Below are 22978 nucleotides of genomic sequence, written 5' to 3' on the forward strand. Positions count from 1 at the left end.
CCAGCGATAGGAGAAGGGGAACCGGGCTTGGCCACACATGATAAGCCCAGCCATGCCATTCTGTGGGCCTTATCATGCATACCAGCACGCCTCGATAGTTAGTCCTATGCCAAAGGAGTTTTTATTATGACATCAGCGTCAGCATGTCTGCCTGCATTTTAAACTGTGTTGGTGTGTGTCAATTACGGCGGGGATCTGTGTTTAAAACATTCTATTAATTTGCTTGATTTCCAGAAGACCCCTTAATGTCAACTAAACCTAATTGATATGAGGTAATAATTTGAACACCATGTGGTCATGTGTTCTGAGGGGTAAGTGTGGCTGCAATAGTATAGGAACAGCCACATAGTGTGCATTGAACTCACATGGGCTTCCTTGGCACTGACATGGAATCTGGGATGAGGGAAGTGGAAAACCTGATGGGATCTGCTTTCCTAGTTTCTAGATGTTTCTCTTAAGATTCTCGGCAAGCGGGTAGAGTGGGCAAGATGAGGATATGCAGAAATGATGCCTCTCCCTTGAGCTTGCTTGTTAGACATTTTTAGAAGAAAAGAGAGCGAGAGAGAGAGAAAGGAGGGGCATGTGATGTGTGTGAGATATACAGTTGAAGTCGGAAGATTACATACACTTAGGTTGGAGTCATTATAAAACACATTTTTCAACCACTCCACAAATTTCTTGTTAACAAACTATAGTTTTGGCAAGTCGGTTAGGACATCTACTTTGTGCATGACACAAGTAATTTTTCCAACAATTGTTTACAGACAGATTGTTTAATTTATAATTCACTGTATCACAATTCCAGTGGGTCAGACGTTTACATACACTAAGTTGACTGTGCCTTTAAACAGCTTGGAAAATTCCAGAAAATGATGTCATGGCTTTAGAAGCTTCTGATAGGCTAATTGACATAATTTGAGTCAATTGGAGGTGTACCTGTGGATGTATTTCAAGCCCTACCTTCAAACTCAGTGCCTCTTTGCTTGACATCATGGGAAAATAAAAATAAATCAGCCAAGACCTCAGAAAAATAATTGTAGACCTCCACAAGTCTGGTTCATCCTTGGGAGCAATTTTCAAATGCCTGAAGGTACCACGTTCATCTGTACAAACAATAGTATGCAAGTATATACACCATGGGACCACGCAGCCATCGTACTGCTCAGGAAGGAGACGCGTTCTGTCTCCTAGAGATAAACGTACTTTGTTGCGTAAAGTGCAAATCAATTCCAGAACAACAGCAAAGGACCTTGTGAAGATGCTGGAGGAAGCAGGTACAAAAGTATCTATATCCACAGTAAAACAAGTCCTATATTGACATAACCTGAAAGGCCGCTCAGCAAGGAAGAAGCCACTGCTCCAAAACCGCCATAAAAAAGCCAGACTACGGTTTGCAACTGCACATGGGGACAAAGATCGTACTTTTTGGAGGAATGTCCTCTGGTCTGATAAAACAAAAATACAACTGTTTGGCCATAATGACCATCGTTATGTTTGGAGGAACAAGGGGGAGGCTTGCAAGCCGAAGAACACCATCCCAGCCGTGAAGCACGGGGGTGGCAGCATCATGTTGTGGGGGTGCTTTGCTGCAGGAGGGACTGGTGCACTTCACAAAATAGATGGCATCATGAGGAAAGAAAATTATGTGGATATATTGAAGCAACAACTCAGACATCAGTCAGGAAGTTAAAGCTTGGTCGCAAATGGGCCTTCCAAATGGACAATGACCCCAAGCATACTTTCAAAGTTGTGGCAAAATGGCTTAAGGACAACAAAGTCAAGGTATTGGAGTGGCCATCACAAAGCCCTGACCTCAATCCTATAGGAAATTTGTGGGTAGAACTGAAAAAGCGTGTGGGAGCAAAATGTGTCACAAATCGTGAAAATGATCTCAGTAAGATTGCTCAGGTTGCTCAGATTTGCTCAGGTCACTCAGGTTCATGTCACATCTGACTCATTAGTGGTGGTCACATAACAGGAAGATCCTAGAAAACAGTTAGCATGCAGGATGCCAAAGGTGGGTTTGACCTTGATCCAATTGATCTGGTCTAACTTCAAATAAAGTGCAAAAATAAAGTTATAATTTGTTACTTGTTTACTCTTGCACATGATCCAAATCACAATCAGAATAGATCCCTTTACAAACACTCATTCCATAGGTTTTCATTCCATAATGGAGCCCCAGTCAGTTTCCAACGGAAGCATAAAGTGGCGCCAGTGCCGCTTGCTTCCTTTCATTCATTGGTCTGAGATAGCATAACAAAAACTGCTAACAGATACCCTTTCTGGGCTCTCAAGCTCTCATCGCACGTCGAGGTATCCATCAGGCCTCACGCAAACTAGGCCCCTCAAATAACAGTCACTTGCCAATGTCCTACACCTTATGTCAGGGAGTGGTATATCACTCTGAACGATAGAGGAAGGAGAGGTAGAAACACGGGGAGCACTTTCTCCAATCTGGAGGGGTGGGGGGTCACAGACAGTGGTGTCCTATGTCACCACTACGTTTCCCTGCATTGTAATGTCTGGGGTACCTCAAACCCTTGGGCCTGTACAGTATATCTGGGCCCCCTGTTTCATTGTGTTTGACCTGCACTTCCCAAGAGTGGAAGTGGGAGCCATTCTTTGGCCATTGTTCTCTGAGAGAAATTGATGGATATGAGCTCAACCTTCGGCCCCGAGATGGAAGAAATAGGAGGAGGAAGAGTGTTCAGCAACGAGAGTTCTGGATTTCACCTACGATTTCAGTTAATATTGATGTTAAGGGTTTTGGTATATCAATCAAGTCTAAAAGTCACCAGGGGCTCACGTAAAAACAATGTTTCCATTTCCTTACGAGAGAGACCCTTTAAAAAGACTGCCCATACCCAATCACGCCCCTTGACAATATGCACATTAGACAAACACACATTTAGATAGTGTTCCAAATCCTACAACAGAGGAAATGGTATAAGAGGGAGTGGATCTAAACACGATGCTTTGCAAGGCGTTCCCCCCCTATCCCTGAGTGTAATCAAGTCATGCAACAATTAGCATCTCTCGCAGAGTGAACAATCTTAGCTTCACCAGAATTTCAAGAATGCATTGTCAGTGTTGGGATGAGACTTAACCTGTTTAAAATGTTAACTACTATGTATGTATGTCACTCTGAACAAGTCACGTGTCAACACATTGTCAAGTTCTTTATCATTATGATCTGAATCATTTCATTGGCTTCATTACTCAACCATACATTAAAAGCCTAGACCTTCTCGTGATGTTGTCGGAGACCTGTTTCTCTCCTTACATGTGAGGAATAGGCCTACCGATGGCCCAAGTGTAAAGGCACATTTCTCGACAACATTTGTTTCTCATGCAAACACAACATTCAGATTCTGCGAGTGAGTGCAAATTGTTATGTCCACAAAAACGTCTGGAATGTGCATGAAGGGGCAAATTCGCAAACATGTCAGGCCCGATATGTGGACACATGAGAGATGCCTAATGTCATTCCAGATATCGCGTGAGAGCATGTTATTTTCTCTCGCTGCAGCGCTCTGACCCCCCCCCACACCCTCAATAATGAATAAGCCCCACTGAGTCTTTACATCGTCTTATCTGAGGCTCTCTGGGTAATCTGACACAGTCGCTCACCAGGCCTGACAGTCATATGGAAAAAATTAGGGGGGGGGGGGGGCAGCATTCCTTTTTTCATTACTATAAATCTGTTTGCCATTACACTGTTTCTTTCTGTCCTAGGAACTAAATCCATACACTTCACTCAGGAATGGCTTGGTCAAGCACAGGTCAATCACTCATGCTGTCGTATCTCGTGGCATGGCAAGCACTGCATTCTGGGAACCGTGGTCTTTGATGTGGGAGAGCGTATGCAGGGTGGCCCCTCTCTGGAAGAGCATACGATCAGCTCAAGGATTATCACACTCTGGACGTTAGAGCAGAAATTGATAGCATGGTCCCAACTCCTGACAATGACCATTGGAGTTGGCAAGACAACACAGACCGATCTCTATAAATTGACGCACACTGTGGTAGACAATAAAAATGTATTTAAACGTTTACTCTATCATTTCCAGAATAGATTTGAAACTACATAACACTTTGAGTTTTGCATTGTGGGAAAATGATTTCACTCCTCCCTGCATCATAGTCTACTGAACTTTGTAAACATGTTTTTTTGGGGGGGGGGGAAACAATTACATTGTTCTAATTGATGGTTCTGTAACCAGATATACATTATGGAATGTGGAAGGTCTTCCCATTGTTTTTCAGTAAAGCTACCTTACATTCTTTTCATAGCAAACACAGGCTAACTGCCATTTAATTTTCATAGTAACCTTCGCATGCAGTAAGAATAACCACTTAATTTACTGAACTATTTAGTCTGAATGTGAGGTTTGTATTGAATGGCAACACCCCTGGCTCCTCCTTGTCCTCCAGACAGTTTTTTTAAACAAATCCTATTCAACTGCTGATGAAAACCAATACAATGCATACAAAATACAATATTCATATTATTTCTACTGTAATTACATTTCATTAGATGAGGGTATATGTGTAAATATAATAATGAGAGAACAACACTTCCCAACTTTCTCTTGACTTTCAGTTGGAAATGTCCATTAATTTCCCATGTTCAGACTGATGCTACGATTTTTCTCAGCAGCTTAGTATGCAAGGCTAGAGCCATTTTGACAGTCGTGAGATTTCGGTGAGAAGATTTGAAGCAAAGCAGAGAGCATTATGGGCCTCCATCCTTATCCAGGAGATCACAGAGGGCCCATATGTATACTGTACATCCGAGTGCTGCCTCATTTAGCAATTAGCATACCGCCTAACCACTTACATCTGGAAAAACATTCACAGAAATGATTTATGTCTGACAATCTATACAAAATGGTATGTTTTCCGCAATTTCTGCACTCAGCAGGGAATTAACCTACTTTATTCACAGGCCAACCCAAACTCCAAAGTGTAAGACAACATTGTTGTACTGTACATACTTTCGTTGGAGGTTTAACACGGCCCATTAATTATGACATTGACACAAACATTTTCTCCCTTAAATATGGTGATTACCATACTGCTCCACTACCGACATGCTACTCCGACAAATCTCTCTACATCCTGTGCATTAAAAGCCCACTCCCCATGTCATTCAAGTCAGGATGTTTTTTCCCCTTGTTTTTTCTCACCCTGGCTTTCCGATTTCTATGGGAATTCCTGGATTGCGTTTATAGTTTTTTATTAAGATGTGCCGATAAGGCAGCAAGGCCGCAGATTGATTGCTGCATGGAGCCGCATGAGGAAAGGGTGGGGTGGGGACCCTCAATTAGGCCTCATTTAAAGAAGCCTGCGTTAGTTAAAGCAACTAGAGCATCGCTGCAGGGAGGCCGCTGTTTAAGAGGCGTCTCGGCATCAGGATCCACAACAGAGGAAGCTGTTGTGAAAGCCACTATGATCTTTGATCCAAGAATAATATCCCACTGGGCACAGAAGTTAATTCAACGTCTATTCCACATCGGTTCAACGTCATTTCAACAACTTTTATTCAACCAGTGTGTGCCCAGTGGGAAGACGTTTATTTCTGTTTGATGGAGTGAATTTTGTATCTCACAGTCAAATGTTAGAATAAAGAGCAAGCGACGTTTAACGAGGTGGATGTATAAGAGAGAATTCTCAGCTGAAATAAAAAGCGATAAAGCAAGGATGAACCTCAACTCAAACACACACTACCCACTGGGCACAAACTGGTTGAATCGACATGGTTCCCAAGTCATTTCAACCAAGTAAAGTATATGTGATGACGTTAAATCAACGTGGAAAACTGATTTGGATTTCTAAAAGTCATCAACGTAAGGGCATTTAGTCTTTTTTTCACCCAACTTTTAACCTAAATCCAATTACATGGTAACATGAACATGGTAATCTTGGATTTCAAATTGGATTTACGTCAGTTGACACCTCAGCCAAATGTAAATCAAAACTATACGTTAAACTGACGTCGGTGCCCAGTAGGTAGTCTTAGAATGTGCTACGCAAAGAGCTGAAAACAAATACTGTCGTTTACTACTGTTCAAGTGCACATTTCAAAGTAACAAGAAGAATGGGAGCTTATCGCTCACATGTCATTTCCGCAACGGACTAAGATTTAGATTGTGCTTTTGTTATCTTTGTAATTGAGGAAACTAGAAAGTAAGGCAAAAGATGCTTTAATCTCACGGTGTGGGAAAATAGAAGAGATCCCTCAACGCTATGTAGTTTATCTGAACTAAGTCCCCTCCTCCACCTCAGGGAGAGAGACTGGCATCCATTGCTAGTGTACCCATGAGTTTAGCAGTCAAATTGCAAGGGTAAAAGGCTGCAAAACTCTTCTATCGATCATATGTCTATAGCCACAACGCAACAAGCTGTAGCCTATATTTGACACGCATGCTCCCCAAACCACAGCCTTCCCAACTGTAGGCATACCGGTAACTACCAAAATAAAGGAAACACTTGAGTTAACAAGGGATACAAAGTGTATTATGGTGTGGGGTGCATTTTCCTGCCATGGTTTAGGTCCACTAGTAGAATCTATGCCAAGGCCAACTGTAATGTATGGTGGAGGGAGCATCGTGGTTTGGGGTTGCTTTGTTGCCAAAGGGCCTTGACAGATTGTTATCATCGCCGGAAAATGAATTGCCAAGTTTATGAAGACATTTTGCAGGAGAATGTAAGGTTATCTGTCCGCCAATTGAAGCTCAATAGAAGTTAGGTGATGCAACAGGACAACAACCCAAAAGACAGAAGTAAATCAACAACAGAATGGCTTGAACAGAAGAAAATACGCCTTCTGGAATGGCCCAGTCAGTCCTGACCTCATCCCGGTTTGAGATGATGTGGCATGACCTCAAGAGAGCGGTTCACACCAGACATCCCAAGAATATTGCTTAACTGAAACAGTTTTGTAAAGAGGAATGGTTCAAAATTCCTCCTGACCGTTGTGCAGGTCTGATCCACAACTACAGAAAACACTTGGTTGAGGTTATTGCTGCCAAAGGAGGGTCATCCTGTTATTAAATCCAAGGGTTCACATACTTTTTCTTCCCACTGTGTATATACACTGCTCAAAAAAATAAAGGGAACACTTAAACAACACAATGTAACTCTAAGTCAATCACACTTCTGTGAAATCAAACTGTCCACTTAGGAAGCAACACTGATTGACAATAAATTTCACATGCTGTTGTGCAAATGGAATAGACAAAAGGTGGAAATTATAGGCAATTAGCAAGACACCCCCAATAAAGGAGTGGTTCTGCAGGTGGTGACCACAGACCACTTCTCAGTTCCTATGCTTCCTGGCTGATGTTTTGGTCACTTTTGAATGCTGGTGGTGCTTTCACTCTAGTGGTAGCATGAGATGGAGTCTACAACCCACACAAGTGGCTCAGGTAGTGCAGCTCATCCAGGATGGCACATCAATGCGAGCTGTGGCAAGAAGGTTTGCTGTGTCTGTCAGCGTAGTGTCCAGAGCATGGAGGCGCTACCAGGAGACAGGCCAGTGCATCAGGAGACGTGGAGGAGGCCGTAGGAGGGCAACAACCCAGCAGCAGGACCGCTACCTCCACCTTTGTGCAAGGAGGAGCACTGCCAGAGCCCTGCAAAATGACCTCCAGCAGGCCACAAATGTGCATGTGTCAGCATATGAAACAGTCCAAATTGGTGAAGTGAAATGAAAAAAATAACTTGTTTCAAAAAATTCTAAAAAATACAAAACGGAAAAGTGGTGTATTCACCCCCTTTGCTATGAAGCCCCTAAATATGATCTGGTGCAACCAATTACCCTCAGAAGTCACACAATTAGTTAAATAAAGTCCACCTGTGAGCAATCTAAGTGTCACATGATCTGTCACATGATCTCAGTATATATACACCTGTTCTGAAAGGCCCCAGAGTCTGCAACACCACTAAGCAAAGGGCACCACCAAGCAAGCAACACCATGAAGACCAAGGAGCTCTCCAAACAGGTCAGCGACAAAGTTGTGGAGAAGTAAAGATGAGGATTGGGTTATAAAAAAATATCTGAAACTTTGAACATCCCACTTAGCATCATTAAATCCATTATTCAAAAATGGAAAGAATATGGCTCCACAACAAACCTGCCAAGAGAGGGTCGCCCACCAAAATCCCCGACCAGGCAAGGAGGGCATTAATCAGAGGCAACAAAGAGACCAAAGATAACCCTCAAGGAGCTGCAAAGCTCCACAGCGGAGATTGGAGTATCTGTCCATAGGACCACTTTAAGCTGTACACTCCACAGAGCTGGTCTTTACGGAAAAGTGGCCGGTAAAAAGCCAATTCTTAAAGAAAAAAATAAGCAAACAAGTTTGGTGTTCGCCAAAAGGCATGTGGGAGACTCCTCAAACATATGGAAGAAGGTACTCTGGTCAGATGAGCCTAAAATGTAGCTTTTTGGCCATCAAGGAAAACGCTATGTCTGGCGCAAACCCAACACCTCTCATCCCCCCGAGAACACCAACCCCACAACGAAGCATGGTAGTGGCAGCATAATGCTGTAGGGATGTTTTTCATCGGCAGGGACTGGGAAACTGGTCAGAATTGAAGGAATGATGGATGGCGCTAAATACATGGAGATTCTTGAGGGAAACCTGTTTCACTCTTCCAGAGATTTGAGACTGGGACGGAGGTTCACCTTCCAGCAGGACAATGACCCTAAGCATACTGCTAAAGCAACACTTGAGTGGTTTAAGGGGAAACATTTAAATGTCTTGGAATGGCCTAGTCAAAGCCCAGACCTCAATCCAATTGAGAATCTGTGGTATGACTTAAAGATTGCTGTACACCAACAGAACTCATTCAACTTGAAGGAGCTGGAGCAGTTTTGCCTTGAATAATGGGTAAAAATCCCAGTGGCTAGATGAGCCAAGCGTATAGAGACATACCCCAAGAGACTTGCAGCCATAATTGTTGCAAAAGGTGGCTCTACAAAGTATTGACTTTGGGGGGTGAATAGTTATGCACGCTCAAGTTTTCTGAGTCTTATTTCTTGTTTGTTTCACAATAAATATTTTGCATCTTCAAAGTGGTAGGCATGTTGTGTAAATCAAATGATACAAACCCCCCCCCCAAAAAAATATATTTTAATTCCAGGTTGTAAGGCAACAAAATAGGAAAAATGCCAAGGGGGGTGAATACTTTCACAAGCCACTGTATGACTAGTTCAATTGGTGCTAATTCATCACCTGAGGAAGTGGAAACTCAAAACACATCAGCTTGATTGCTAACTCTAAATATAACACTTACTGCTAGTAGCCATGTATTAATCTAACGGCAAATGTAATGTCCTAAAAAAAAAACGTTGGCCCCGCCCTGTTCACGTCCCTCGCCAATGCTTACATCGCCCAATGGTCCCTTGTCCACTTTGCTCATCTTCCATTGGAATTGAATGGCTTTCCATAGTTTTATCGCCCATCTTCAGTTAAGATGCACTCTGAGAGGCTAGGTCATTACAGAAGTCGGCCCCAGCGAAACAGGCAGGCACAGTGGCAGGGCAGACACTTTTATTACAGGAATCATGAGGATAATGCACTTTACTGTTGAACAAATTCACGGTTTTATCGGCCCAACAAATAAGATGTTTTGTTTGAGGTGACCAGGTGTAATTGTGCAGCTTGCACCAGTGCGACCAATTAAACATTTAACTCGTCGTCTGGAGCCCTACCTTATGTCATTAGTCTCCCAACACACCATTAGAGTCTATAGAATGTCCACTAGCTAAAGCACAATGCTTTAGGGTGGGGTGTGCAACTTGTGAATCACTCCTCCTGTCCATTCTCACTCCACCAAACATGCGGTTTATGAATCACACAGGATTACTCAAAAACAGACATAGGGGTTATGCTCTCTGGGGGGAGCTAAGATAAACAATGTCAGGCAGAGGTTTCTGTGGGAAGGAGTGTGGGATGTAGACCGTTATAGGAGAGAGCGCCATAACCTCCCGCCCTCCTAAAGAAGGCATCGGTGGGATGCGTCACAGTCTTGAGTAAAGAGGGGAAAGATGGCCTGGTCTTTTTCCATCACTGCAATGGGATCTCTTGTTTCTACTCAGGGCCTCAGGCACCACCACGCAACGCTCAGCACAAGAATCCCCCAGAAAAAAAACACTGATTACTCAAAAACAGTAAAATGGTGAAGGGTCACAAAAGCTGTGTACCCACTGTCCAGAACACTCCGGGAATCCTGTTCAAGATTATTGAAAAACACGAGAATGTGGGTGATCATCGGACATTCCACACAGAGGCATGTGGTACTTTAAGAGTGCGTGCCAGGGGTGAAAACTGAAAACACTACCCAACTTTTCATGGGGGAGATAAGAAGTTGGTGCTTCAAGTGTCAAGTAATATAATTAATCAATCATGCAGACCCTTGCATGAGTTAGGGAGGCAGCTGCAAACACAGACACTAAGGGGGTATTCAGTAAACTTGTTTGACAAAATATGAAGAGTTGGTTAAAGAGACTGAGAGCATTGGTCTTTACAATTCTAGATTATGTTGCTAACAGACAGTGCTAGTATTTAGATCTGACTACGTACCCAACTTAAATATTGTTTATTAAAGAGTGCAGACGGCTACCCATTTATTCTGCAACACAACCAAACCATGTCAGCTCCAAACCCTTTTATTGGGAAAAATAATGCTTTGAGATGATAACACTCTCCAAACTTAGAAAACACAATTACGACCACAATCCTCCATGCATTACTGGTTCTGAGGCTCACCATTACGGTTCAAGATAGCCCCAGTTTACCTTCCTCCAAGCATCTCAGTGCACTGCACATATTCAGTCACATAACTAATTAATTTGGGACAACTGCAAATCTACAGCTGTGGACAATACAGTGCCTTCAGAAAGTATTCACACCCCGTGACAATTTCAACATGTTTTTGTGTTTGCTTTCCAACAGACACTGGGAGACAAATTCACCTTTCAGCAGGACAATTACCGAAAACACATGGCCAAATATACATTGGAGTTGCTTACAGTTAATGTTCCTGAGTGGTCTAGTTAGTTTCCTCTTAAATCGGCTTGAAAATCTATGGCAAGACTTGAAAATGGCTGTCTAGCAATGATCAACAACCAACTTGACAGAGTTTGAAGAATTTTTGCAAATATTGTAAAATCCAGGTGTGCAAAGCCCTTAGAGACTTACCCAGAAAGACTCACAGCTGTAATCGCTGCCAAAGGTGAGTCTAACATGTATTGACTCAGGGGTGTGAATACTTATGTAAAATTAGATATTTCAGAATGTTGTTTTCAAAGCATTTGCAAAAATGTCTAAAAATATGTTTTCACTTTGTCATTATAGGGTGTTGTGTGTAGATGGGTGAGAAAATAAATACATTTAATCAATTCTTGAAATCAGGCTGTAACGCAACAAAATATGGAATAAGTCAAGGGGTATAAATACTTTCTGAGGGCACTGTAGATAACAGTTGGTAGTAAATAGTTGGTAGTAAACAAACACATTGTAGATCTGTAGATTTCTGTGTAAAGCCATTGATTTTGGAACTGTAAAACTTACAAAGATCCCAGGTTAACCTCTTTCACTGAGAGCCCATCACAGCTGTAAAGGTATGTCTGTCATGACCCTAAAGACAATAGTCCATTAGGCTAATCCTCCATCATCCTCCCTCCTTTCTTTTTATTTTTTAATTTATTTCACCTTCATTTAACCAGGTAGGCTAGTTGAGAACAAGTTCTCATTTGCAACTGCAACCTGGCCAAGATAAAGCATAGCAGTGTGAACAGACAACAACACAGAGTTACACATGGAGTAAACAATAAACAAGTCAATAACATGGTAGAAAAAAAGAGAATCTATATACAATGTGTGCAAAAGGCATGAGGAGGTAGGCAATAAATCGAATAATTACAATTTAGCAGATTAACACTGGAGTGATAAATCATCAGATGATCATGTGCAAGTAGAGATACTGGTGTGCAAAAGAGCAGAAAAGTAAATAAATAAAAGCAGTATGGGGGGTGAGGTAGGTAAATTGGGTGGGCTATATACCGATGGACTATGTACAGCTGCAGCGATCGGTTAGCTGCTCGGATAGCAGATGTTTAAAGTTGTTGAGGGAGATAAAAGTCTCCAACTTCAGAGATTTTTGCAATTCGTTCCAGTCGCAGGCAGCAGAGAACTGGAAGGAAAGGAGTCCAAATGAGGTTTTGGCTTTAGGGATGATCAGTGAGATACACCTGCTGGAGCGCGTGCTACGGGTGGGTGTAGCCATCGTGACCAGTGAACTGAGATAAGGCGGCACTTTACCTAGCATAGCCTTGTAGATGACCTGGAGCCAGTGGGTCTGACGACGAACATGTAGCGAGGGCCAGCCGACTAGGGCATACAGGTCGCAGTGGTGGGTCGTATAAGGTGCTTTAGTAACAAAACGGATGGCACTGTGATAAACTGCATCCAGTTTGCTGAGTAGAGTATTGGAAGCTATTTTGTAGATGACATCGCCGAAGTCGAGGATCGGTAGGATAGTCAGTTTTACTAGGGTAAGTTTGGCGGCGTGAGTGAAGGACGCTTTGTTGCGAAATAGAAAGCCGACTCTAGATTTGATTTTGGATTGGAGATGTTTGATATGAGTCTGGAAGGAGAGTTTGCAGTCTAGCCAGACACCTAGGTACTTATAGATGTCCACATATTCTAGGTCGGAACCGTCCAGGGTGGTGATGCTAGTCGGGCGTGCGGGTGCAGGCAGCGAACGGTTGAAAAGCATGCATTTGGTTTTACTAGCGTTTAAGAGCAGTTGGAGGCCACAGAAGGAGTGTTGTATGGCATTGAAGCTCGTTTGGAGGTTAGATAGCACAGTGTCCAAGGAAGGGCCAGAAGTATACAGAATGGTGTCGTCTGCGTAGAGGTGGATCAGGGAATCGCCCGCAGCAAGAGCAACATCATTGATATATACAGAGAAAAGAGTCGGCCCGAGAATTGAACCCTGTGGTACCCCCATAGAGACTGCCAGAGGACCGGACAACATGCCCTCCGATTTGACACACTGAACTCTGTCTGCAAAGTAGTTGGTGAACCAGGCAAGGCAGTCATTAGAAAAACCGAGGCTACTGAGTCTGCCGATAAGAATATGGTGATTGACAGAGTCGAAAGCCTTGGCCAGGTCGATGAAGACGGCTGCACAGTAATGTCTTTTATCGATGGCGGTTATGATATCGTTTAGTACCTTGAGCGTGGCTGAGGTGCACCCGTGACCGGCTCGGAAACCGGATTGCACAGCGGAGAAGGTACGGTGGGATTCGAGATGGTCAGTGATCTGTTTGTTGACTTGGCTTTCGAAGACCTTAGATAGGCAGGGCAGGATGGATATAGGTCTGTAACAGTTTGGGTCCAGGGTGTCTCCCCTTTTGAAGAGGGGGATGACCGCGGCAGCTTTCCAATCCTTGGGGATCTCAGATGATACGAAGGAGAGGTTGAACAGGCTAGTAATAGGGGGTGCGACAATGGCGGTGGACAGTTTCAGAAATAGGGGGTCCAGATTGTCAAGCCCAGCTGATTTGTATGGGTCCAGGTTTTCCAGCTCTTTCAGAACATCTGCTATCTGGATATGGGTAAAGGAGAAGCTGGGGAGGCTTGGGCGAGTAGCAGCGGGGGGGGGGGGGGGGGGGGGGGGCTGTTGGCCAAGGTTGGAGTCGCCAGGAAGAAGGCATGGCCAGCCATTGAGAAATGCTTGTTGAAGTTTTCGATTATCACGGATTTATCGGTGGTGACCGTGTTACCTAGCCTCAGTGCAGTGGGCAGCTGGGAGGAGGTGCTCTTGTTCTCCATGGACTTTACAGTATCCCAGAACTTTTTGGAGTTAGAGCTACTGGATGCAAATTTCTGCTTGAAAAAGCTGGCCTTTGCTTTCCTGACTGACTGCGTGTATTGGTTCCTGACTTCCCTGAACAGTTGCATATCGCGGGGGCTCTTCGATGCTATTGCAGTTCGCCACAGGATGTTTTTGTGCTGGTCGAGGGCAGTCAGGTCTGGAGTGAACCAAGGGCTATATCTGTTCTTAGTTCTGCATTTTTTGAACGGAGCATGCTTGTCTAATATGGTGAGGAAGTAACTTTTAAAGAATGACCAGGCATCCTCAACTGACGGGATGAGGTCAATATCCTTCCAGGGTACCCGGGCCAGGTCGATTAGAAAGGCCTGCTCGCAGAAGTGTTTTAGGGAGCGTTTGACAGTGATGAGGGGTGGTCGTTTGACCGCGGACCCGTAGCGGATACAGGCAATGAGGCAGTGATCGCTGAGATCTTGATTGAAGACAGCAGAGGTGTATTTGGAGGGCAAGTTGGTCAGGATAATGTCTATTAGGGTGCCCATGTTTACGGATTTAGGGTTGTACCTGGTGGGTTCCTTGATGATTTGTGTGAGATTGAGGGCATCTAGCTTAGATTGTAGGACTGCCGGGGTGTTAAGCATATCCCAGTTTAGGTCACCTAACAGAACAAACTCTGAAGCTAGATGGGGGGCGATCAATTCACAGATGGTGTCCAGGGCACAGCTGGGAGCTGAGGGGGGTCGGTAGCAGGCGGCAACAGTGAGAGACTTATTTCTGGAGAGATTAATTTTTTTAATTAGAAGTTCGAACTGTTTGGGCATAGACCTGGAAAGTATGACAGAACTTTGCAGGCTATCTCTGCAGTAGATTGCAACTCCTCCCCCTTTGGCAGTTCTATCTTGACGGAAAGTGTTATAGTTGGGTATGGAAATCTCAGAATTTTTGGTGGCCTTCCTAAGCCAGGATTCAGACACGGCAAGGACATCAGGGTTGGCAGAGTGTGCTAAAGCGATGAGTAAGACAAACTTAGGGAGGAGGCTTCTGATGTTGACATGCATGAGGCCAAGGCTTTTTCGATCACAGAAGTCAACAAATGAGGGTGCCTGGGGACATGCAGGGCCTGGGTTTACCTCCACATCACCCGAGGAACAGAGGAGTAGTAGGATGAGGGTGCGGCTAAAGGCTATCAAAACTGGTCGCCTAGAGCGTTGGGGACAAGGAATAAAAGGAGCAGATTTCTGGGCGTGGTAGAATAGATTCTGGGCATAATGTGCAGACATGTGCAGACATATGGTGGGGCACGGGTACAGCGGAGGCAAGCCCATGCACTGGGTGATGATAAGAGAGGTTGTATCTCTGGACATGCTGGTCTCAATGGGTGAGGTCACCGCATGTGTGGGAGGTGGGACAAAGGAGGTATCAGAGGTACGGAGAGTGGAACTACGGGGTCCATTGCAAACCAAAACAATGATAACTAGCCTGAACAACAGTATACAAGGCATATTGATATTTGATAGAGACATACAGTAAGGCATAAAGTGATTGCAGGTCTTGATTGGGAGAGCTAGCTAAAACAACAGGTGAGATAACAGCAGCTAGTCAGCTAACACAGCAACAGCAGGTAAAAATGGCGACGACTAGGCAGAGAGGGTCGGATTAACTACACACAGAGCCTGAGTTAAAACACAGAGCCGACAGATTAAACACAAATAAACAGAATGGAGTACCGTGAATTAATGGACAGTCCGGCAGGCATCAGCTATGTAGCCAAGTGATCATAGTGTCCAGGGGGCAGCCGTAGATGGAGCAGGGAAGCCGCCACTAAGCTAACACGCGGCGTTTAAAGTTAGTAGCCCGGGGGGTGGTCTGCTCAGACGGAGGGGGTCTGCTCAGACGGAGGCCGGTTGAGGGCACAGCGGATGGGGTATTCGTCTGCAGACCAGACGTGGTCGTGTCGACAGAGAATCCAAGCCGGATGGCGATGGCGAAAGAGAGGTTGTGATTGTAGAATTGTGTTTGCTAACTGGTGCTAGCTTCGTGGCAGTGGCGCTAGCTGCGCTAGCTGCGCTAGCTGCGCTAGCTGCAAGCTAGCTGTGAGGATCAGAAGTAGTGGCTCAGGGATTACGGCAGGAATCCGGCGTTGTTGTCGAGAGACAGTCCGATGCTGGTAAATTGGTGAGTAATATCCAGGCTAATAACAGGGCTGGTGTCTGTGCAGAAGGTAAAAGCTGCTAGCAGCGGCTAAAAATGGCTAAATAGCTTGTAGCTGATTAGCTGGTTGGCTACTGGGGGTTCTTGAATGTGTTCCAAAGTAAAAAAATAATAGCGATTCCGTATCACATTGGGTGAGGTAGGTTACCGGAAGGTATAATCGAATTAAAAATCGAAAAGAGATAAATATATATATATAAAAATATATATAAAATATATATAAAAATATATAAAAATATATAAAAAAATATATATATATACAAGAAATACGAAAAATACAAACGTACACGAGAGGACTAAACAAACACGTCTACACTGCTACGCCATCTTGGAACAATCAGTAAGTATCTTTGATCCATTCCCCCTATCATCTTCCCTCAAACCACCTCACATTTTCACTTTCACTCTCCTAGGCCAAGCTATCTCTCCTAGAAAGATATACCGTACTGAGTAAACTAGGTATATCAACTAAACGTCAGGCTTCAATGTGAAAATCATTGTCTGTGCATTGTAACTTGCATAATGTCACGGCACGTGGGCCTCTAAATGAAGCGCCCTTTGGGCTAATGACTTGTTTATTTTCCACAAATCTGCGTTTTACGGTGGCTTGTCAGTGAACACATAAATTACTTAATGGCTTTCCTGGAATGGGTTCATATAGTTCACAGAGAGGCTAGATTCAGATAAAAAATATCTGCCTGTTGTTTTTTGTGGCCTTTTTCTCCCAACCAAAGCAATAGACATCGGCTAAGCTGTTTCCATAATAGATAGTACATACTACAGAGTTTTTTTTAAACTACTCTTATACTGTGTACTACTACTATTTAGTGGAGTCAGTGTTCATGGCAATACAATACACTTAGCAGGGTTGGGTAGTAGTGGATTACATGTAACAGGGAGCACGTAACCAGAAAATAAGTATTTTGTATTTTATTAGGATCCCCATTAGCTCCAAACAGAAATTAAATATTGCATCATACAAAAACATACACAAAAACATACACATTTACATGGCTACATCTACATTGCTACATTATTACACTAGATTTTTACAATACTACATTACATTTATAAGAATAATGTGTGTGTAGAGTGTGTGTGTGGTTTTACTATCCTTCTGGGATCCTCACAAGGATAGTAAAACAAGGAACATTCGAACAAGTGGGGACATTTCGCCAGTCCCCACGAGGATAAAGGCTATTTTAGGCTTAGGGGTTAAGTTTAGGGTTACAATTAGGGTTAGGTTTAGAATAAGGGTTAGGGGTTAGGATTTAGGGTTAGGTTTAGGGGTTTGGGGTTAGGTTTAGGGAAAATAAGATTTTGAATGGGAATCAATTGTTTGGTCCCCACAAGGATAGTAGATAGGATAGTAGGATAGTGTTTTTGTGCTCGTCTCTTCACAGTCCGCGTTGTGCCATAAGGGGTTCTTTGCTTGAGTTACCTGAGGTGGGAGAGAGTTCCATGTAGTCATGGCTCTATACAGTACTGTTCGTTTCTTAGCCGCTGTTCTGGACTTGGGGACTGTGAAGAGACCCCTGGTAGCATGTCTTGTGGGGTATGTGTAACACCTGACGACTAGGGTTACCTAAAATTTCTCAACTACCAGACTATGCCAGTTCCTGTTTAATGAGGGGGGATATCTTAACCAGTACATAAGACACACAGGTTTGTGACAGGCCACCTTTGAGTTGGGTCATGAGCAATACAATTGGACCAGACAACACTTTATCACAAATTGTAAAAAATGATTACAAAGAGGTTAAAACCAACTGGCAATCTTCTTTCTTCAAGCCAGTATCACGCTACTCAGAAAAAGAAATACCTAGGACAGTGATGGGCAACTCCAGACTCCGGGGGCCTGATTGGTAACACACTTTTTCCCCAGGGTGAACTATGTTAAGGACAGATGCCACTACGAAGCTCCAACTAGAGCTCCACAGCTCAAACCTTTGTAGTTTGGACCGACAACTTGCATCTTCTACTCCAGCGCCACGGATGTGCTCCTGCTCCCCGCATTTCCCTAACAGAGGTGTTCGATCCCGAACACAGGTGCACCACAGGTTATAAAGTAGGCAGAGGGCACAAACTGCAATGAAAGAGACAGTAGTTTAGGGGATGCTCCAATCACAGAGTAGGGTGGTTAAAAAGTTCAGACAATTAAAACTTCTTCGGGATCGGTGTCCCTTCCACGGGACGGATGAGCTAACGTAGGCTAATTCAATTAGCATGAGGTTGCAAGTAACAAGAACATTTCCCAGGACATAGACATATCTGATATTGGCAGAAAGCTTAAATTCTTGTTAATCTAACTGCACTGTCCAATTTACAGTAGCTATTACAGTGAACTAATACCATGCTATTGTTTGAGGAGAGTGCACAATTTTGAACATGAAAAGTTATTAATAAACAAATTAGGCACATTTGGGCAGACTTGATACAACATTTTGAACAGAAATGCAGTGGTTCATTGGATCAGTCTAAAACTTTGCACATACACTGCTTCCATCTAGTGGCCAAAATCTAAATTGCACCTGAGCTGGAATAATACATCATGGCCTTTCTCTTGCATTTCAAAGATGATGGTGCAAAAAAAATACAAAAGGGCATGCAGTATGGTCAAAAGAACGGTTTTTTTTTTCATTGTATTATCTTTTACCAGATCTATTGTGTTATATTCTCCTCCATTCCTTTCACATTTCCACAAACTTCAAAGTGTTTCCTTTCAAATGGTACCAATATGCATATCCTTGCTTCAGGGCCTGAGCTACAGGCAGTTAGATTTTCGGTATGTCATTTTAGGCAAAAATTGAAAAAAAGGGTTTGATCCTCAAGGTCCCTGTCATTTCTCTTTGTTTATTTGAGCTGTTCTTGCCATAATATGGACTTGATCTTTTACCAAATAGGTCTATCTTCTGTATACCACCCCTACCTTGTCACAATACAACTGATTGTCTCAAATGCATTAAGAAGGAAAGAAATTCCACAAATGAACTTTTTCATTAACACCTGTTAATTGAAATGCATTCCGGGTGACTACCTCATGAAGCTGGTTGAGAGAATGCCAAGCGTGTGCAAAGCCGTCATCACGGCAAAGGGTGGCTACTTTGAGGAATCTTCTTTAACACTTTTTTGGTACATGATTCCATATGTGTTATTTCATAGTTTTGATGTCTTCACTATTATTCTATGTAGAAAATAGCAATAATAAAGAAAACCCTTGAATGAGTAGGTGTGTCCAAACTTTTGACTGGTACTGTACATAAATGCCTGGTATCATATGACGCTGTACTTACTATAAAGTCAGACAGCTTTAGTCATTCATAACACATACATAAAGGCTTAACAGCTTAAACAAATAAACATTAAAAGCATGTTTAAACCATACAATTACTTTTATTTGTACATTTTTAAAACAATACAAATACATTAAGTTTAATACATTTCAGCAATGCAATTACATTGAACATTACACAGGGCTGTGAATAGTGTAGCTTGTCCCTGAGCTGGTGGGAGAATGGTTTTTGCCTCTCTTCCTGCCAGAGGTACTGCATGTTGGTTCCAACCTTAAAAGTAACAACAAAGAAAGTTAGCAGGTCTGTTAGAAAATGTCTTTGTCACACCATCTGGACAAGGGCATTTCTGTGCCAGAAACTCTAAATGGAAAGATGTATTTAGCTGGACCTGCTAGCTAGCTACATTTCGGCTAGCTAGCAATTGCTGTGAAGTCACCGAAATTGTTTGAAATAATGATTGAGGTAGCTACAGTATGTAATTTAAATTACAATAAATAAAGGTTAACTTACTTGTTTTTCGCTGTCCAGTGGCAACACGAGTGGGGCATTTGATTTGTGAACATATCACATAATCAGCGTCTTGTCAGCAACACTAAAAAAGTACTTCTGGGTCGGGTCACGGAATTTAGAACATTTTCAAAATAAAAGTCCCACAAACTATCAATAACCATTCATGATATATGAAAAATAATTGTCTAAATATGAACAATGATTCATATACATATATATATGGAAAACAGATTGACTTAGAGCAAGAACTATTCTGGGTGCCGCAGTAAAGTATTGTAGGTCATAGTCAGTAGGGTCTGTAGAATGTATATATGGTGTAATCTCATGGGGCCCTGAATAATACGGCGTGTTTCTGGCCTTTTACTCCACCCATTCCATTGGCGGCCAAATCACATCACATGTGTGCTTAATGCACTACAGAAAACCCGCTAACCAAACAACAGTGCAGGGCATGCTCACGGAATTAAAGGGCAACTACACTGAAAAATAAAAGTTTCTTACATTTTTCCCAGACCTCAAAAGTCATCCCCTGATGTGCATAAGCATTGTTGTGAACAAAGAAAATCCAATTAAGTTGTTTTTCTATTAAGAAAGTGTGAAAGAAATCTGTGGTTAACCAGAATTTGGGTGGGGAAATCCGAAACCTGGAAAAACAAAACCAAGAAATTGGAATTTGGGGAAAAAACTGAAGTAGGCAAAAAATAAATAAATATTTTTAAAGGCCCTACCCTTTATTAAGCGGTGCTTATGCCACCCTTTATAAAGCACAGGTTTATGGCATATTTGACATAATTGGTTTATAAGTGCACAGGGCGAGACCCAGCTGCAGACAAGGGAGGCAGATGGTTCAAGTCTCTGATATTTATTAGTATCCAAGGGGGTAGGCAAGAGAATGGTTGTGGACAGGCAAAAGAACATAACAAGGTCAGAGTCCAGGAGGCACAGAGTGGCAGGCAGGCTCGAGGTCAGGGCATGCAGTATGGTCAAGCAGGCGGGTTCAGAGTCAAGGCATGCAAGGGTCAAAACCGGGAGGACTAGCAAAAAACAAAAAGAGGAAAAAGCAGGAGCACGGAGTAACACGCTGGTTGACTTGACAAAACAAGGCAAACTGGCACAGACAGACAGAAAACAGAGGTATAAATACCCAGGGGATAATGGGGAAGATGGGTGACACCTGCAGGCGGTGGAGACAAGCATAAGCACAGGTGAAACAGATCAGGGTGTGACAGGGTTATGTCACATTTGACATTGGTGGTTATGACACATTTATGAGCCCTTTATAAAGCATGACACATGGTTATAGATGGTTTGTAACAGATTTATGTTGTGTTTAGGAAGGCTTTATGAAGGCTTTATAAGCTGCATGTCGTTTAAAGCGGGACCCTCCCATTGAAAAAGCATTGGCTCCATTCAACATTTTCAGACACAAAATCACAAAAGTGATTGATCAATATAATGAATGCATATGGTAATATTTCATTGTCACTAATTACATTTTCCTCTTTAAATGTTTGTCCCTTTATGCTGTAGCACCCATTTCTAAACATTACAATTTAGAGCCTCTCTTTTACCAATGTGGCACATTACTCTGACAAACAGGTGGAAACCAAGATGGCTGCTCCCTCTTGCTGTTCTCCAACCATAGAAGAACTTGACAGAGGAGGGGGTAATAATATCCCTCAACATGTGGAAGCGATTTCCAACAGGTCTGGGAACAGGTCCACTGGGTTGAGCTCCAAGAACAACAGAAACGCGTAGCTGGCAGAGTTTGAATACATATACCACTCATTCATAAGACTCTTAAGGCCTATTGACGGACCCATGCCCAGTGGTAATTTGGTAGAAGGCCTCGGGTTGTTTGCACAAACAGGACCTTTACTGTGGGAACCAGTCACAGAGGGATAAAGTGGGGGTACAAACTTAAGTGGAACAGCTTGAGTGTGGGAGGAAGGCTGGCTATGGGAAAGGCTGCATTGGGAGAGATACTGTGCGGAATCCAAATTCGGTAATGCACTTTCTTAACACTGGCGTGTGTAATGCATTAACTTATTAGGCAAGACTTGTCAAATGACTCCTTAAAATATTGAGTGTGGGAGGTTCGCTATGGGAAGGCTGCATTGGGAGAGAATTAAAGTTGGATAATGCACTTTAACACTGGCATATGTAATGTATTTTTAGGCAATACTTGTCAAATTACTCCCCTTAAAATGTATTTTTTTTAAATTTCATAATGATCCTGATAAAATAACAGGCATGCTTGTGCAGAACATTTACTACATAGAGAGACATAACATTATACTCCTTATAAGACATTATAAAGGCTCATATATGCTTATAACAAGTTATTAAGCATTCTACCTGTAAATGTCTACTCTGATTAGTTGTAATAATGGCACACAGTAGGAGGAGAGTCTGGATTTCAATCAAATCCACACTGCATTGACACTGGCCATGTGTCACAACATGTGTATTTAAATAAATACATTTAGATTCATATTAAAGTGTATATTTGCACAGCACATGATGAGCATTTTTTTTGTCTACCGTTTGACTGGATTATGCCTCAACATAACATGACATTGCAATTGCACTTGTGATCCGGGGATAAACACATTGACTTAGATACACTATATATACAAAAGTATGTGGACACCCCTTCAAATGAGTGAATTTGGCTATTTCAGCCACCCCCGTTGCTGACAGGCGTATAAAATCGAGCACACAGCCATGCAATTTTCATAGACAAACATTGGCTGTAGAATGGCCTTACTATCAGAACTCAGGAGAAGACCCAGATGCAGACAGCTAGAGTCACAGATGTTTATTTACCCAAACAGGGGGCAGGCAAAAGACAGTTCAAAGGCAGGCAGAGTTCTGTAATCCAGGGCAGAGTCAATAAGGTACAGAACAGCAGGCAGGCTCGGGGTCAGGGCAGGCAGAGGTTCGCAAACATGCAGAGTCAGGCAGGTACAGAACGACAGGCAGGCTCGGGGTCAGGGCAGGCAGAATGGTCAGAACCGGGGAAACTAGGAAACAGAACTTGAGATAGCAGGGAGACTGGAAAACACGCTGGAAAGACCTGACAAGACAAGCCGAAATGGCAACAGACA

This window comes from Salvelinus namaycush, unplaced genomic scaffold, assembly GCF_016432855.1.
Source record: "Salvelinus namaycush isolate Seneca unplaced genomic scaffold, SaNama_1.0 Scaffold393, whole genome shotgun sequence".
NCBI lineage: Eukaryota > Metazoa > Chordata > Actinopteri > Salmoniformes > Salmonidae > Salvelinus > Salvelinus namaycush.